The 17,666-nt window shown below is 41.3% G+C and overlaps 1 long non-coding RNA gene across 2 annotated transcripts in view; it reads left to right on the plus strand.

Moving 5' to 3' along the window:
* The window catches only part of LOC132348875 (uncharacterized), a 153,337-nt gene that overhangs the window by 34,910 nt on the left and 100,761 nt on the right, over positions 1-17,666 (plus strand). Inside the window, exons 2-3 of one of the 2 annotated variants that reach the window (XR_009497578.1) lie at positions 12,809-12,924; positions 15,790-15,960. The exons of the other annotated variant lie outside the window; for it this stretch is intronic. This is a non-coding gene — a long non-coding RNA (uncharacterized LOC132348875). The remainder of the gene's footprint in view (positions 1-12,808; positions 12,925-15,789; positions 15,961-17,666) is intronic. 2 annotated transcript variants of the gene reach the window in all.

Genomic DNA, 17,666 nt, shown 5'->3' on the forward strand with positions numbered 1-17,666 from the left:
GTTTGGTGGTGCTGAATTCTCTTGGGTTCTGCTTGTCTGTAAAGCTTTTGATTTCTCCATCGAATGTGAATGAGATCCTTGCCGGGTAGAGTAATCTTGGTTGTAGGTTCTTCCCTTTCATCACTTTAAGTATATCATGCCACTCCCTTCTGGCTTGTAGAGTTTCTGCTGAGAAATCAGCTGTTAACCTTATGGGAGTTCCCTTGTATGTTATTTGTTGTTTTCCCCTTGCTGCTTTCAATAATTTTTCTTTGTCTTTAATTTTTGCCAATTTGATTACTGTGTGTCTTGGCGTGTTTCTCCTTGGGTTTTTCCTGTATGGGACTCGCTGCGTTTCCTGGACTTGGGTGACTGTTTCCTTTCCCATGTTAGGGAAGTTTTCGACCATAATCTCTTCAAATATTTTCTCGGGTCCTTTCTCTCTCTCCCCTCCTTCTGGGACCCCTATAATACGAATGTTGTTGCATTTAACATTTTCCCAGAGGTCTCTTAGGCTGTCTTCATTTCTTTTCATTCTTTTTTCTTTATTCTGTTCCACAGCAGTGAATGTCACCATTCTGTCTTCCAGGTCACTTATCCGTTCTTCTGCCTCAGTTATTCTGCTATTGATTCCTTCTAGTGTAGTTTTCATTTCAGTTATTGTATTGTTCATCTCTGTTTGTTTGTTCTTTAATTCTTCTAGGTCTTTGTTAAACATTTCTTGCATCTTCTCGATCTTTGCCTCCATTGTTTTTCCAAGGTCCTGGATCATCTTCACTATCATTATTCTGAATTCTTTTTCCACTTCATTTAGTTGTTTTTCTGGGGTTTTATCTTGTTCCTTCATCTGGTACGTAGCCCTCTGCCTTTTCATCTTGTCTCTCTTTCTGTGAATGTGGTTTTTGTTCCACAAGCTGCAGGATTGTAGTTCTTCTTGCTTCTGCTGTCTGCCCTTTGCTGTATTTATTTTCTTAAAGGTGTCTTTTGATGAGTGGACGTTTTAAATTTGAATAAGTCTAATTTATAAGTGTTTGTTTCATGGTTATTCTTTATGATTTTTTAACGATTATTGCTTTCTAAGTCCTCCCTAAGAAACCTGCCAAAGAAGTCTAGCCTCTAGTTGAGAAGAAGGTCTACATTTTCTTCTAGAAGTTTCATAGTTTTAGCTTTTATGTTTAGGTCCCTGAGTCACCTTGATTTAACTTTTTTTTTTTAAATTTTATTTATTTATTTATTTATTTATTTATTTATGGCTGTGTTGGGTCTTCGTTTCTGTGCGAGCGCTTTCTCTAGTTGCGGCAAGTGGGGGCCACTCTTCATCGCGGTGCGTGGGCCTCTCACTATCGCGGCCTCTCTTGTTGCAGAGCACAGGCTCCAGGCACGCAGGCTCAGCAATTGTGGCTCACGGGCCTAGTTGCTCCGCGGCATGTGGGATCTTCCCAGACCAGGGCTCGAACCCGTGTCCCCTGCATTGGCAGGCAGATTCTCAACCACTGTGCCACCAGGGAAGCCCTTGATTTAACTTTTGTACAAGGTGTGAGGAGGTGTGGGTTGAGGGTCACTATTTCTCCATATTGGATATCCAGTTGTCCTAGAACAATATGTTAAAAACATTTCCTTTCTTTATTGGATTGTTTTGTTGTTTTCATCAAAAATCAAATGACCCTATAAATGAGGATATATTCCTGAGCTCTCTACTCTGTTCCATTGAGCTATTTGTCTGTCCTTATGCCACTGCTCCAATGCCTTGATTACTGTCGCTTCATAATAAGTCTTTAAGTCAAGTTGTGTCAGTCTTCTCACAATTAGTCCTTTTTTTGTTTGTTTGTTTGTTTTTGTTTTGTTTTGTTTTTTTTGTTTTTTTGTTTGTTTTTAATTTATTAATTTATTTATTTATGGTTGTGTTGGGTCTTCATTTCTGTGTGAGGGCTTTCTCTAGTTGAGGCAAGCGGGGGCCACTCTTCATCGCGGTGCGCGGGCCTTTCATTGTGGGGGCCTCTCTTGTTGCGGGGCACAGGCTCCAGATGCACAGGCTCAGTAGTTGTGGCACACGGGCTTAGTTGCTCCGCGGCATGTGGGATCTTCCCAGACCGGAGCTCGAACCTGTGTCCCCTGCATTGGCAGGCAGATTCTCAACCACTGCGCCACCAGGGAAGCCCCCAATGTGTCCTTTTTATGGCTGCGTCATCCGGCTTGCGGGATTTTAGTTCCCTGACCAGGGATTGAACCCAGGCCCATGGCAGTGAAAGTGCTGAGTCCTAACCACTGGACTGCCAGGGAATTCCCATTAATTTGTCCTTTTTCAGGATTGCTTTGGATATTGCTAGGTCCTTTGCATTTCTATATAAATTTTAGAATGAGTTTGTCAAATTCTATGAAGTAGACTGATTGGATTATTTTGGGGATTGCATGAAATTTTTAGATAACTGACAACTTAAAAACATTGAGTATTCCAATTGATATATTTGGTATATCTCTACATTTGTTTAGATCTTCTTTAATTTATCTCAGTGTATGTACTTTTTTTTGGGGGGGGCCCTACTGCGTGGCATGTGGGATCTTAGTTCCCTGACCAGGGATCAAACTTGTGTCCCCTGTAGTGGAAGCATGGAGTCCTAACCACTGGACCGCCAGGGAAGTCCAATATTTGTAGTTTTTAATGTAGCTTTTTTGTAGAGGTTTTTATTGTAGAGGTAAGGTCTTTTGTTAAATTTATTTCTGAGTATTTAATGTTTTTTGACAATAGAGTAAATGAAATTGTTTTTCTTATTTCACTTTCCAATTTTTCATTGCTAGAATATAAAAATACAATTGATTTTTGTTTATTGTCCTTGTTTCTACGAGTTTTCTAGTTTATTAGTTCTAGATGTTTTTTAGATTTCTTAAGGTTTTCTATGTAAACAATCACTCATCTGTGAACAAAGACAGTTTTACTTCTTTCTCCAGTTTGTACACCTTTTACTTCTTTTCCTCGCCTTACTTCACTGGCTAGAACCTCTGGTACAGTGTGGAATAGAAGTGGTGAAAGTGGATATCCTTGCCTTATCCCAAATCTTAGGGGGAATATTTATTCAATATTTAACTATTAAGTATAATGTTAACAGGGTTTATATTTAACTATTAAGTATAATGTTAACAGGGTTTTTAAAGATGCCATTAATTAGTTGAAATTTCCTTTTAATTGTGGTTTGCTAGAAGATTTTTTCCAAATGAATAGCTGTTGATTAATTTTTTTCAAATAGTTTTCCTGAATCTATTTAAGTAAGTCATTTGTTTTTCTTTTTAGTCTGTTAATATGGTTAATTACATTGATCGGCATTACATATGTTGAACCAAGCTGAGATTCCCAGGATACACCCAATATGGTTGTGATGCATTTAGTTTTTATATGTTATTGGATTCTATTTGCTAATATTTTGTTAAGAATTTTTGCATCTAGGGGCTTCCCTGGTGGTGCAGTGGTTAAGAATCCGCCTGCCAATGCAGGGGGCACAGGTTCGAGCCCTGGTCCGGGAAGATCCTACATGCGCGGAGCAACTAAGCCCGTGCACCACAACTACTGAGCCCATGTGCCACAACTACTGAAGCCCGTGCACCTAGAGCCCGTGCTCCGGAACAAGAGAAGCCACCACAATGAGAAGACTGCGCACTGCAACGAAGAGTAGCCCCCGCTCGCCGCAAATACAGAAAGCCTGCGTGCAACAATGAAGACCCAATGCAGCCAAAAATAAATAAAATAAATAAATTTAAAAAACAAAAGAAGAATTTTTGCATCTATGTTCATGAAGGATATGGGTCCGACATTAAAAGAATTTCTTTGTCAGGTTTGTTATCAGCGTTATGTTGGTCTCGTAAAATGAGTTGGGAAGTGTTCTTTTCCATTTTCTGAGTTTTCTTAAGATGGAAGTTAATTCCTTCTTAATAAAATTCACTGGTGAAACCACATGAAGTTTTCTTTGTGGGAAAGATTTTCTGTGTGGATGTGTAGGAAGGTTTTTAATTATTGATTCGATTTCTTATTAGATACGTGGCTATTTACATCTTCTATTTTGTTTTATATCAATTTTGGTAAGTTGTATTTTTCAAGGCGTTTGTTTGATCTAGGTTGTCTAAATAATTTTAGTATAAAGTCATTTATGATATTTTATTATTATTCTTTAAATATCTGTAGGATTTGTAAGGCTGTCTCCTCTTTCATTCCTGATATTGGTAATTTGTGTTTTATCTCTTCTTGGTCAGTCAGACTAGGGGTTTATTAATTTTATTGATCTTTTCAAAGACCCAGCTTCTGGCTTTGTTAATTTTCTTTATTTTCTATTTTGATAATTTCTGTTCTTAAAAAAAATCCTGATTTCTACCTCCTTTGGGTTTGCTTTGCTCTTATTTTTCTAGTTTCTTGAGGTGGAAACTTAGGTAATTTATTTTGCATCTGTTTGATTTTCTAGTATAAATATTTAGATTATGAAGTTCCCACCAAGCATCACTTTAGCTGCATCCCACAAATTTTGATGTATTGTATTTTTATTATGCATATAAAAATTTTTTAAATTTTCCCTTATGACTTCTTCATTGACTCAATGATTATAAGTTTGTTGCTTAATATTCAAATATTTGTTTTTTTTCTATATGTCTAAATGCTAATGATTTAAAATTTAATTCCATCATGGACAGAAAATGCACTCTGTATTACTTCAATTTAATTTTATTGAGACTTGTTTTATGGCCCAGGATATGGTCCATCTTGGTGAATTGTACTATGAGCATTTGAAAAGAAAAATGTGTATTCTGCTATTTTGGGGTATAGTGTTCTATAAATTTAAATCAGATCCAGGTGGTTTATGGCACTGTTCAAGTCTTTTAAATTTGTAATGATTTAAAAAGTCTAGTTGTTCTGTCAATTTCTGAGAGGAGTGTTAGATTTTGTCAATTTTTGTTTCATGCATTTTGAAGCTTTATCATTAGATGTAATTATAAATTTTTGTGTCCTGATGAAAATGGACCATTTTACCATCATGAAATGTCCCTTTTAATCTCTTAAAATACTCTTTGTCTTGAAGTCTTCTTTATTTGAAATAACATAGCCCCCATTCCAGCCTTTTTATGCCCCAATTGTGTGCTGTATGATACATCTTTTCTCATCCATTTCCTTTCATCTATCTGTATTATTATATTTAAAGTGTGCTTTGTAGTCAGAATATAGCCTGTTCTGTATTTGTTTTTGTTTTTTAATCCATTCTGACATTATCTGTTAATTTTTTTCCCCCAATTTTTTTTATTAATTAGGACCACAAACATTACCATTAAACAATTACTAATGTATTAATCATACATTAATTAGTGTATACTAATTTCTAACATATTTCTACTTCCCACTATTTTAAGCAATTTCAGTGGTTAATTTTTTTTTTTTTTAACATCTTTATTGGAGTATAATTGCTTTACATTGTTGTGTTAGTTTCTGGTGTATAACAAAGTGAATCAGCTATACGTATACATATATCCCCATATCCCCATATCCCCTCCCTCTTGAGTCTCCCTCCCACCCTCCCTATCCCACCCCTCTAGGTGGTCACAAAGCACCAAGCTGATCTCCCTGTGCGATGCAGCTGCTTCCCACTAGCTATCTATTTTACATTTAGTAGTGTATATATGTCAATGCTACTCTCTCACTTCATCCCAGCTTACCCTTCCCCCTCCCCATGTCCTCAAGTCCATTCTCTATATCATCTGCATCTTTATTCCTGTCCTGCCCCTAGGTTCATGAGAAAACTTTTTTTTTTTTAGATTCCATATATATGTGTTAGCATACGGTATTTGTTTTCTCTTTCTGACTTACTCCACTCTGTATGACAGACTCTAGGTCCATCCACCTCACTACAAATAACTCAATTTCATTTCTTTTTTTTAAAATAAATTTATTTATTTTATTTATTTATTTTTGGCTGCGTTGGGTCTTCATTGCTGTGCACGGGCTTTCTCTAGTTGTGGTGAGCAGGCGTACTCTTTGTTGCGGTGCGTCGGCTTCTCATTGCGGTGGCTTAGGCTCTAGGCACTTGGGCTTCAGTAGTTGTGGCACGCAGGCTTCAGTAGTTGTGGCACGCAGGCTTCAATAGTTGTGGCTCGCGGGCTCTAGCGCGCAGGCTCAGTAGTTGTGGTGCATGGGCTTAGTTGCTCCACGGCATGTGGGATCTTCCCGGACCAGTGCTTGAACCTGTGTCCCCTGCATTGGCAGGCGGATTCTTAACCACTGCGCCACCAGGGAAGTCCCTCATTTCTTTTTATGGCTGAGTAATATTCCATTGTATATATGTGCCACATCTTCTTTATACATTCATCTGTCAATGGACTCTTAGGTTGCTTCCATGTCCTGGCTATTGAAAATAGTGCTGCAATGAACATTGTGGTACATGCCTCTTTTTGAATTATGGTTTTCTCAGGGTATATGCCCAGTAATTGGAGTGTTTAGTCTTTTACAGATACTATAATTATGGATATGATTTGGTATAGGTTCACAATTTTATTATTTGTCTGTCTTTATATATATATATATATATATATATATATATGTATGTATTGTTTCTCTGTTCCACTTTTTCTGTCTTCTTTTGGGTTAAATAAATAATTTTAAGAACTCCATTTTAATTTATTAATTGACTTTTTAGCTATATATTTTTGCATTTTTTAAAGCAGTTGCTTAGTGGTTACACTATTCATTCTGAACTTTGGCCACGTTTTACTTAGATTTAATATTTTTACCATTTCACACAAAATTTAATAATTTACTGCCACCCCAACCTTTATGCTATATTTATCATACATATTACATTATGAACCTACCCTACAATGGTATAATTTTTACTTTAAATGGTCAGATGCATTCTTCTTAGATATTAAGATGAATCTAATGTTTTATATTTACCTACATATTTAATATCTCCAGGGATTGTCATTCCTTCTTGAAGTTATGAGTTTCCATCTATGTCATTTCACTTCACTTGATGAACTTCATTTAGTATTCCTTGTAGTGCAGGTCTGCAGCAATTAATTATCTTAGTTGTTATTCATTTGAAAATGTTTTTTATTTCCCATTCATTGTGGTGGACAGACCCTGAGGTGTCTCCCAGTGATCCCCACCTTCTGGTGTTCATGCCTTTATGGACCCCGCCCCTCCCCTTGAGTGTGGGCGGGACCTGTGACTTGCTTCTAACCGATAGAATATGGCAAAGGTGATGGGTTGCCACTCCCATGATTATGTTACATTGTAAAAGACTCTGCCTTGCTAGCTGACTCTAGAGGTTCTCATTCATTTTCTGGCTGTGAGCAAGCAAGCTGCCAGGGCAAGAAATTGTAGGCAGCATCTAGTTGAGGATGGCCTCATCTTACAGACCTTAAGAAATGAATTTTGCCACCAACCTAAGTGAGTTTGGAAAAGGATTCATTGTTGTTAGTCAAGCTTCCAGATGAGGACTGAGCCCCGGCTGACACCCTGAGGGTAGCCTTATAGAGGACCCCGTTGAGTCATGCTCTCATTTCTGACCCAATGTGAGATAATAAACGTGTTGTTTTAAAGCCACCAAGTTTGCAGTAATTTCTTATGCAGCAATACATTCATTTTTGAAGTATATTTTAGTGGATTTAGAATTTTGGGTTGACAATTTTTCCTTCATCACTCTAGACATTATTCTATTGTGTTTTCTCCTCCATTATGTCTGATGTAAAGTCAGAAGTCATTCAGATCACTGCTCCCTGCCACGTGTAATTTTTCTCTGGCTGCTTTCATGATATTTTGTCTTTGATTTTCAGCAGTTTGGTGTGATATATCCATATGTGGTTTTCTTGGTATTTTTTCTTGCTTGGGGTTTGTTGAGCTTGACTCTGTAAATTTATAACTGTCACCTAAATGGGAAAATTTTGGCCATTATTTCTTTAAAAAATTTTTTTTTTGTCCCCTTCTCTCCTTGCCTTCTGGGACTCCATTTATACATACGTTAAACCTTTTAGTATTGCTCCACAGATCCCTGAGTTTCTGTTAAATTTTTTTTTTTGTCTTTTTCTTTCTGTTCTTCAGATCGGATAACTTCTATCTACCTTCCAGCATATTTACTCCTCTGTGACCTTCAGTCTCTTGTTAAACTCATCCAGTGAACTTTTGAAAATGAATCCAGGTATTGTAATTTTTAGTTCTAGAATGTTCATTAGGTTCTTTTCTGTAGTTTCTATTCATCTGTTGAAATTCCCTATTTGTTCTTTTTTTAAAGTTGAATCTTTTTTTTTTTAAATTTTATTTATTTATTTATTTATGGCTGTGTTGGGTCTTCGTTTCTGCGCGAGGGCCCTCTCCAGTTGCGGCAAGTGGGGGCCACTCTTCATCGCGGTGCGCGGGCCTCTCACTATCGCGGCCTATCCCGCCGCAGAGCACAGGCTCCAGACGTGCAGGCTCAGCAATTGTGGCTCACGGGCCTAGTCGCTCCGCAGCATGTGGGATCCTCCCAGACCAGGGCTCGAACCCGTGTCCCCTGCATTGGCAGGCAGACTCTCAAGCACTGCGCCACCAGGGAAGCCCTGTTCAGTTTTTTGAAGCATATTTTCTTTTGAGTCCTTGAGCATAGTTATAATAGCTGCTTTAACATTATTTTATGTGGGTTGGAATTTCTGAGACGCAGATGCTGAGACAGATTTATGGTATAGTAACACCTGTGAAAGGAAATGGCAGGATGCAGGCTTGGGCAGAGGAGCCATCACATCATGATGTACACCTAATACTGTCTCTGCCAGGCTGACAAGGGAGCTCTGAGGCAACAGTTGCCCATGAAAGGAGTCCCTCATTGGGCAGAAATAGCTAAGCCCTCATACCACTCATTGACCAGAAACCACTCGGTGAGGATGGGGCTAACGGTATCTGTTAATTTCTTTCAGCCTTAGCTGGTTGTAGTGGCTTTGAAATACGTGAACTTGGCTAGGCTGAGCAACATTTTACAAATTCTCTTATGTATATATTTCTTGTTAGTGTGGGCCTCAAGAGAGATTCTTTTGGGAGATTTTGAAGGCAGAGGTGAAACAGCAGCTATTTTGTGGCTCACACACATTGTCATCTGTCTGCCGGCTCACCACGATGATGGTGAGTTCTTGCATATCCTTGAGTATCTTTCTTCTACCCTATCATGTGAATAATTACTTAGCCAGCAGTCCTTTTGTCTCCATGGACTGTACAGGCTATCCAGACTTTTTCTCAGGTCAGGGAAGTTTTCTTCTGGTCTGAGCTTAATTTTTGCCTCATTTCCTACTCTTGTTTTGTCTCCATCTGGCACTCGTGTCTTTGCATGTTAGGTTTCCTGGATCTTTCCTCTAAATCTTTTATCTTTTTTTTCCTTCATGACTTTTATCTTGTTGTCTTTCTTCTCTAAGCTTTAAGATATTTCTTATACTTGATCTTCCAGGTTTCTGATTCAGGGCTCAAAAGTGACATCCTTTCCTTTAGTTCATCTGTGGGTTTTTTTTTTAAGCTCAAAGTTCTTGTTTTTAAGTTTCAAATCTTTTTGTGACGGGCTTTTGTCTCTTATAGCCTGCTATCATTTTTAAAATTCAGGTGTTAATTGGTCTCTTCCAGCTGCAGTTCTGTTCCGTGGCCATGTGGTCTGATTGTTCTACCTCATCCTCCTCTGAGGTCCTTCGGTTGGGCTGTTATCTTTTGCTGTCTGCTCCTTAGGGTTTAGCTCTGGCTGAGATGTGTCTTTAAAGATGGGCAGAGGAAAAGGGTCTCTGGCCCTGAAGACCTGTAATCCATGGGAGGCTGTTGGCCCCCTGCCAACACATCCAAAGGAGGCTTCTCTGTTCCCTGGTCTCTCTGAACTCTTCCAGACTTGAGGGTGGGTAGCTCAGACCATGCCAGAAACTTCCTGGCACTTTAAAGTTCAGGAAGGCTCAGCAACTCATGCCGAGTCTATAGATCCTGAAAGCCCAGTTTTTCCCTGGTGCAGCTACTTTTGACTCTTACCCCTGCACTGCTCACTAGTTAACAACTGTCCAGGAGGGAAGGAGTCTCACAGCGGTGATTTCCTCAGGAACCAGCTCTTACTCAGGAAAGGCAATAGCCTGGAGTGAGGATGGGAAGAAAAAGAAGTCTTTTCAGACTCCATTATCTTCAGAATCCCCATGTCAAAATATAATTTCCAAAATGTTGAAAACCTAACTTTCCATAAAGTGAGCATGTGTCAAAGATTTAATTAACTCCTTGAAATGAGGGAACCAGCAAGATGGTAAGGAGAGTTCAAAAAAGTATGAGGCAGAAATATTTATAGTCACTTGAAAGAAAGAATGTTGGAATAAGATGATTGCTAAAGTACATGTAAAAGAAATCCGTAAGCTTTGGGTTCTCATCTTTTCATTTACTTCTCTACAGGATAAAAATTCATCGGTCACTTGGTTTTTAGGGTTAGCATCTATGCTTTCAGAGTTGTAAAGAAGCCTGATCAATAGTAACTACCGTAAACACTGCTAAAGCAACTCTGTCCAAAAGAAATACAGTGTGAGCCCTGAAGTAAACCACATATGCAATTACTCATTTTATCTACTTTAACTCAATGTGTTCACCATAGTATCATTTAAACATGTGTTGTGGGTTGAATTATGTCACCGCAGAAGATATGCTGAAGTTTTAAGGCAGCAGTCCCCAGCCTTTTTGGCACCAGGGACTGGTTTCATGGAAGACAATTTTTCCACAGACCAGGATGCGCCGGATGGTTTCGGGATGATTCAAGCGCATTACATTTATTGTGCACTTTATTTCTATTTATTATTACATTGTAATATATAATGAAATAATTATACAACTCACCATAATGCTCACAGGAGGTGGAGATCAGGTGGTAATGTGAGTGATGGGGAGCGGCTGTAAATACAGATGAAGCTTCACTCACTCGCCTGCCGCTCACCTCCTGCTGTGCGGCCCGGTTCCTAACAGGCCATGGACCGCTACTGGTCCATGGCCCGGGGGTTGAGGACCCCTGTTCTAAGGTATGCTGAAGTAACCTTATTTGGAAATACATTACTTGCGGATGTAATTAGTTAAGATGAGGTCGTACTGAAGTAGGATGGGCCCTTCATTCAGTAATGACTGGTGTCCTTCTAAGACAAGCAGATTCCACGTGATGATACAGGCGTACAGGGAGAAGGCCATGTGATGACAGAGGCAGAGATTGAAGTGATGCAGCTCCAAACCAAGGAGCGCTGAAGATCGACAGCCACCACCATGAGCTGGGAAGAGGTGAGGAAGGGTTCACTGTAGGTTTCAGAGGGAGCATTGTTCTGCTGACACCTTGATTTTGGACTTCAAAACCCCAGAACTATGAGACAATAAGTGTCTACAGTGGTAAGCCACCCCGTTTGTGGTACTTTGTTGCAGGTGTAGGGAACTAATACAATGTGTAACATAAACATTAATGAGATAGTTGACGTTTTTCTTCTTACTAAATCCTTGAAATCCAGTGTGTGTTTAACACTTATAGCTCATCTCAGTTTGGACCAGCCACATTTCAAGTGCTCAATAGCCACATGTGGCTGATGGCTACCGTACTGGACAGTGTACAGTTTCTAGAGAATCAGATAATGCGGAATGGGGCAACTGCTTGGCAACACCCAGCACTGAAAGAACACAGTAATTTTCTTGCCTCATTTCCAAGTGTTGGCCAATTTTCTTTAATGTTGTCTTCTGCCACGACAGCTGTGAACTGACAGTAGAACCTGGTAGAGAAGGAGAGGCTAATAAAGAGGTAACCGAATGAGAAAGGGCTCTGAAAAAGCAGAAGTGTCTGAAATTTTGAGCTTGGGGCCAGGTTTCCTACTTGCCTATAAGATACTTTTGTTCAAATTTGAAAAATGGTCCACTCTGGGTGGATGAGTTAGAAAGGGCACGCATGTCTGGGCATCTCTTGCCAGGGGGTAGGACTTGGAAAGCAAAGATGGGTTGGATTTCAGTTCCTGCTGGCACCTTGGCTAAGCACCCTTGTGCAGTGCCCGCCCTGCACAACCACACTGGCAGACCCCACCAAGAATGAGAACCAGCCTCAGACGGCAGGGTGATGGGACCTTCTCCACTCTGGCAGGAAAGCAAAGTGAGGGAGTGAGGGGATGTGCCTGGAAGCAGGACAGAGTGAGGGGTATGGAAGGAAGTTGAGGGGTTCTGTTTTATGGCATTATTTTCACTGTGAAGGAGAGATGGGCTGAGAGTGAGTGTCAGAGGTTTGGTGGGAGAGGCAGGTCTAAAACAGTCTCCATGGAGAAGACAAGAGGACATGAGACAGGAAGGGCACAACCTTTAAAAGAATGACATAGCCATTGAGGACACAACATAAACTGGTTAGAACCAACTAGGTCCAAGATGGCAGAAGATTCAACTTCCAGCGGACCTTGAGCCTCATTTATATGCTCATTGTAATACTCTGGCATATGCTAAATGACACACCCACAGGTGCCATAATGGTTCTGAGGCCGACCATAAAAGGCCAAAAAGTGGGCAGTGACTCAATTCCTAGAAATCTCCACCCCTTCCCCAAAATACTTGGGATAATCCTCCCACTCATTAGCCTATGAAATTACCCAGCCTATAAAAACTAACCACCCCATATTTCAGGGCCTCTCACCTTCTGAGGTGGCCCGCACTCTGTCTATGGAGTGTGTATCTCCCTGAATAAACCTTCTTTCACTTTACTATGGCTTGCTCTTGAATTCTTCCCTGCGTGAAGCTAAGAACCCACACTTGGTGGCCAGCCCAGGGACTCGCCTGCGATGTGGAATGTGACCACCCTCTCACGCCCCACTCTCTTTCCTGCAGCAGACAGACTGGGACAAATCAGAAGGTTGTGGAGCAATGTAAAGGCCTAACAGATGTTTGTCTGCAGCAGAAGGCAGGAGTGACAACGGTTAGAAAGTGAGCAGCGAGTTCACCAGGTAAATAGACCATCCTAAGGTGCAGATGTGCAGGATGGGCAGGAGGGAAGAAGGATCGGCTGTTGGCCAGACACAAGACAAAACCCCAGCAGCTTGCTTTCGTCAAATAATGTATGCCAGCGCCTCTTCCAAGAACTTTACAAATATTATGTCTCAGTTGTTGTTACTTCCACTGGGCAGATGAGAAAAGCAAAGCACAGAAAGATTAAATCATTTGCTCAAGGTTACACAGCTAGTTAAGTGGCAGAGCCAAGATTTGAACCTTGGCCATCTGGCTCTAGCAGCTTTGTAGGAAACTGTGAGAGGACTTCCCTTTTACCAGAGGTTTCTATGAGGTCATGGGGTCAGTCTCAAGGATGGGGTAAGGTGATTTTTCAAAAGCCAAAAGATAATTGTTTGTTTTGTTGAGTCAAGTCTAAACATTCTGATGTCACAATGTTTAAATGCCATGTGCCCACAGGGAGGATCTGGGAACCATGGGTAGGTCTGCTTTGTGCTTCAGGCTCAGAGACAGACTTGGGTGGCCCCAGAGACTGGAGGGTGAGGTCAGGGAGTGACACTCTTCTTCTTTCGTTAGTTGGGGAGGGAAGAGGCTAGAGGAGTTTAGACCCTGGAGTCTTATTTCTACTTGTAGAGCCCTTCATCTGAGAGAAACCATTTTTCCATTTTCATTATTTTTTAATTTAGGAAAACATGCCAAAACCAGCTTTATAATAATCTCAGTACTCGTTTTATAAAACGCAACATTTCCACTGAAGCTACCAGCAGAATCATTTCTGTCAGCCACCAGCCTTGTAAAAGGAGTGAATGCATTTTCTGTGCCCATAATCACCCCTCTGTGAGAATGAGGTCGATTTCAATGATTATCTAATAAAGGAATAACTCAGCATTAAAAAAAAAAAACTCAGAGTGCCTAGGAAACCTAGAGGCAAAAAGGCAAAGGAAATTTGATCTAATGAAGACTGAAATCTTTTTTAAAGGAAAGCTTTATTATTTTTTCTCCAAAAACTTCATTTTAAAAACAGTAGGTTGGTTTATCAACAAATCTCTATTTAAGGAATTGAATAAGGAACTGATTATACAGCTGGCAAAACCTCACTATTCCAACACATTCTGAGACGGTCTAATTTAGTGAAAGGTCTGAATCAGTTTGAAGCATGTGGTTTCGTAGACTCAGATTGAGTCGAGAAACTCATTCTTTCAGATTGCGGCCTCCAGAGCCTGGGGGAATTTGCAGCAACAAGCTGATAAAGATGGTTTTAATTAGCATATCAATTGTGCAATATTAATCACCTACTTCCTAGTAGTAGGAAGGTAGTAGGAAGGTACAAATAGGTTTGTACTATTTATAGTACAGGAGTCAGTCTCCCATCTGGGGTCTGGTCCCTGTTGGTGTTTGCACACCTGAAGAGAGTCTTAACTCCCTTCCCCCCAACTCCAGGGTCACCACTGCACGTATAACATACAGATATGGAGACTGAGGTTTAGAGAGAAGGGGGTGCCTTGCTTAAGGTTTCAGAGCTGAACTGCAGCTGGAACACATCTCCTTAAGACTCCCAGGCAGTGCTCTTTGTAATGAATGTCAGAGCACTTGGTATATGGCAGTCACATTATTAATACAAGAAGAGAATGTTAGAAAATGGTTCTCTGCTGTGTTTTAGACATTCCCCCTATAATCTTGTCAGTTACTGATTCGGCTTCTCTATGTCATAGTAACATGTATACAGCAGTTATTATGTACCAGGTATCATCCTGAATATTGCATATATCCTCACTTAATCAATCCTATCAACAGCCTTATGTTCTATTATTGTCATCCCCCAGTTTATATTTAGGGAAACTAAGGTCCAGAGAAGTGATGTAAAATGCCTAAAACAGATTCCCATAGTTTCCCACAATCCTTAATATCTCAGTATTTTTTTCATGGTATCCAAAGGCCAAAAGAAATACCTAGTAGTTCTGTTTATTAAGTAGTTAGGTCCAAACAACTACTTATAAATATTTATGTCCTAACAGCTTAGTAATTATTGGAAAAAATAATTCACACAAATTGAAAAAAATTTTATTCCATCTTAAAGAAGCAGAATTACATAGTAATGGGTTGTGTGTGCCTGTTGGGCTCTGCGCATCTTCTCAAAACTTAGACTCAGGTGCGACATTGCCATCTTCATTTCTTGTTCCACTTTGGTTTTCACTTGGTATTTGTTTTTTATTACTGTAACCACTGAAAACCCAGCTTTGCAAGGATCTGGTGTCATCGGAAGGAATGTAGCACAAATTAATGTTGAAACTGTGACTACCGTGAGCTGTAGTTTGTGGATGTATGACAGATATCACTGTGTTCCCCTTGAACATTTAAGATAACCAGTGGTACCCCTCTGTGTTTGCCGCAGTGCCCAGGGGTGTCTTGGCACATAGTTTGGGAACTGTGGGCCTACAGGGGCGGGGCTAGTGAAAACAAGGCCTTGAACCCAAGCAGTCTTCTTCCTGAGCCCATATGTTTGGTACTAGGCTGTTTTGCTTAGTACGTCCCATCCCATAGCCCTTACTCTTTAGGAAACAGGCTTATTCATTCAGTAGATGTTTTATGAGCTGCTACTCTATCCCAGACCTTGGGTTGGGGTGGTGAAGGGACAAAGATTCATTTGCTCTAGGGCTCGTTTTTCAATCATTTTGTCACGTAGGAAAAGAATTGCAGTTCAGCTATAATAGAAGGACGTACAAAATACCACCTTATCGAGAGGGGGATCCTGAAGGTGACCTGGGGCGGTACTGATGTAACTGCCATGAAAGCTTATTTAGGCTACACCGATAGACATTTGGTTTTCGGAATGAAGTAAGTGCTGCCCTTTTCATTCTGTGCAGATCACTCCAGAATTACGTTCAGTCTGGAGAAGAGACAAATCAGGGGTTTCAGTGCATCTTGTCACCTCTGAAGGCTGCTGTGGACAGAAGCAGGATGCATGGATCAATCATAAGTCTGTGATGAAGAACTTTGGGCAGAGAAAGTGCTGAGCACCCCGTCACTGGAGCTATGTAAGAAAGGGTATGTGGTAGAGACCTACTTCAGAGGGGGCTGATTTTCCAAAGCTGTCTTCTCACTGTCCACACTTGTCTCCCTTGTCACTGACTCTGAGAATCCAACGTGCCTGTCACTGCCCTTGAGATAACACTGCTGTTGTCTTAGACGTGGAAACTGGGGTTGGAAATTGACTTCTCTTGGTTCATTTGAAGTGCATTTGTCTGGGGATCCTGGCAGCACCTCCTGTGTGAGGTCGAGGTGAGGGGAGGAGGGAGGAAGGGCTGCTGCCTGATATCCCTTAGAGGCTGGTGGCGCTGGCCCCTTGCTGGAGGTGGACGGTGGGCACCTGATTCCCCTCACTGCTGCCGAAGTGACCTTGAAATTACACAGCTCACCTTGGCCCCCTCCTGCTCAGATTCCTCCAGTGGCTTCCCACTGCTTTCTGGATAAAGTCCAAACTTCCATATTCAGCACTGAGGTCCCCCGTGGCAAGGCCTCTGCCTAACTCACCAGCCTCGTCTTTCCCAGAGGTCCTGTGATCTAGTCGTATTGGGTGACTCATAATTCTCTGAAGAGTCCTCTATGCCTTTGCTTATGCTGTTCCCTCTGCCTGGTTTACCCTTCCTGGTTTGTCTACTTGGTAAATCCTACTCATCTTTGTAGGTCTGGCTGAGTCCTCTCCTTTGCTGTGGAGGGCTTAAAATCATAGCCATTTATTTAGTTCGCAATTCTGTAGTTTGGCAGTTTGGGCTGGGCTCAGTTGGGTGGTTCTTCTGGACCAGCCTGGGCTCACTCATGAGTCTGCAGTGTGCCAGTGGGTTGACTGGGGCTGGCTGGCTTATGATGGCCTCACTGGGATGTCTGAGATGATGGACAGGCGGTCTCTCTCTGCATAGCTCTGTGTGGTCCTCATCCTCCAGGAGGGTGGCCCAGATTTCTTCACATGGTGGATTCCAAGAGCCGACAAAGGGGACAAGCCCCACTTCTCAAGAGCTTTGCAAATCTTTGCTTGCATCCTGTTTGCTAACGTCCTGTTGGCCAAAACAAGTCACCTGACTGAGCCGAGTCAGAGTGGAAGGGGACTCAAAGTAACAGCAAGAAGGTGCACATATGGGGTGTGGAGGGGATCGCGTTTTTGTAATCTTCCACAGCGAGACAGCCTTCATGCCAAGAGGATCTGTTTGAGCTCACTGAGCTGTGAGCTCCTGGAGGCCTTGGTTTGAGATGCCTCAGTTTCCCCAGAGCTTTGCACAGGGCAGGTGCTTTGTAATTACTGACTTCTGCTTCAATACCCACGTGGCCAACTTGAGCCTTTGGTTCAAAGGAATGGCCAGAGAACCCAAGGTGAAGCTAGTTGCATGTCAGGGGAAGGAAGGACAGGCAATCTTTTACACATTTTTGCTCAGCTCAGGGTTGTAATTTGTCCCAAAGAACAATCTCATCTGATTCAGCCACAGTCTGGTCTCCACCTTTAAATGTTGGGAACTGCATAAATCAGCACATTTCCCCCAAAGCAGAGTCTATATACAGCACTAACAGGCTGCTCGCCATAATTAGGCCCCAGCAATGATTGTTTTTGCTCCCTGTGTTTTATCACCAGCCTTCCCAGGGAAGGGGAGGGATGTGATCGGTGTTATGATGTTTATGTGCAACCCCAGTGTTTGAGAGGTCTGGGGCAAGCGTACAAATGGAAGCTCTGGTCTGGAGCCCATCCTCTTCT

This window comes from Balaenoptera ricei, chromosome 15 (genome assembly GCF_028023285.1).
Source record: "Balaenoptera ricei isolate mBalRic1 chromosome 15, mBalRic1.hap2, whole genome shotgun sequence".
NCBI classification, from domain to species: Eukaryota; Metazoa; Chordata; class Mammalia; order Artiodactyla; family Balaenopteridae; genus Balaenoptera; species Balaenoptera ricei.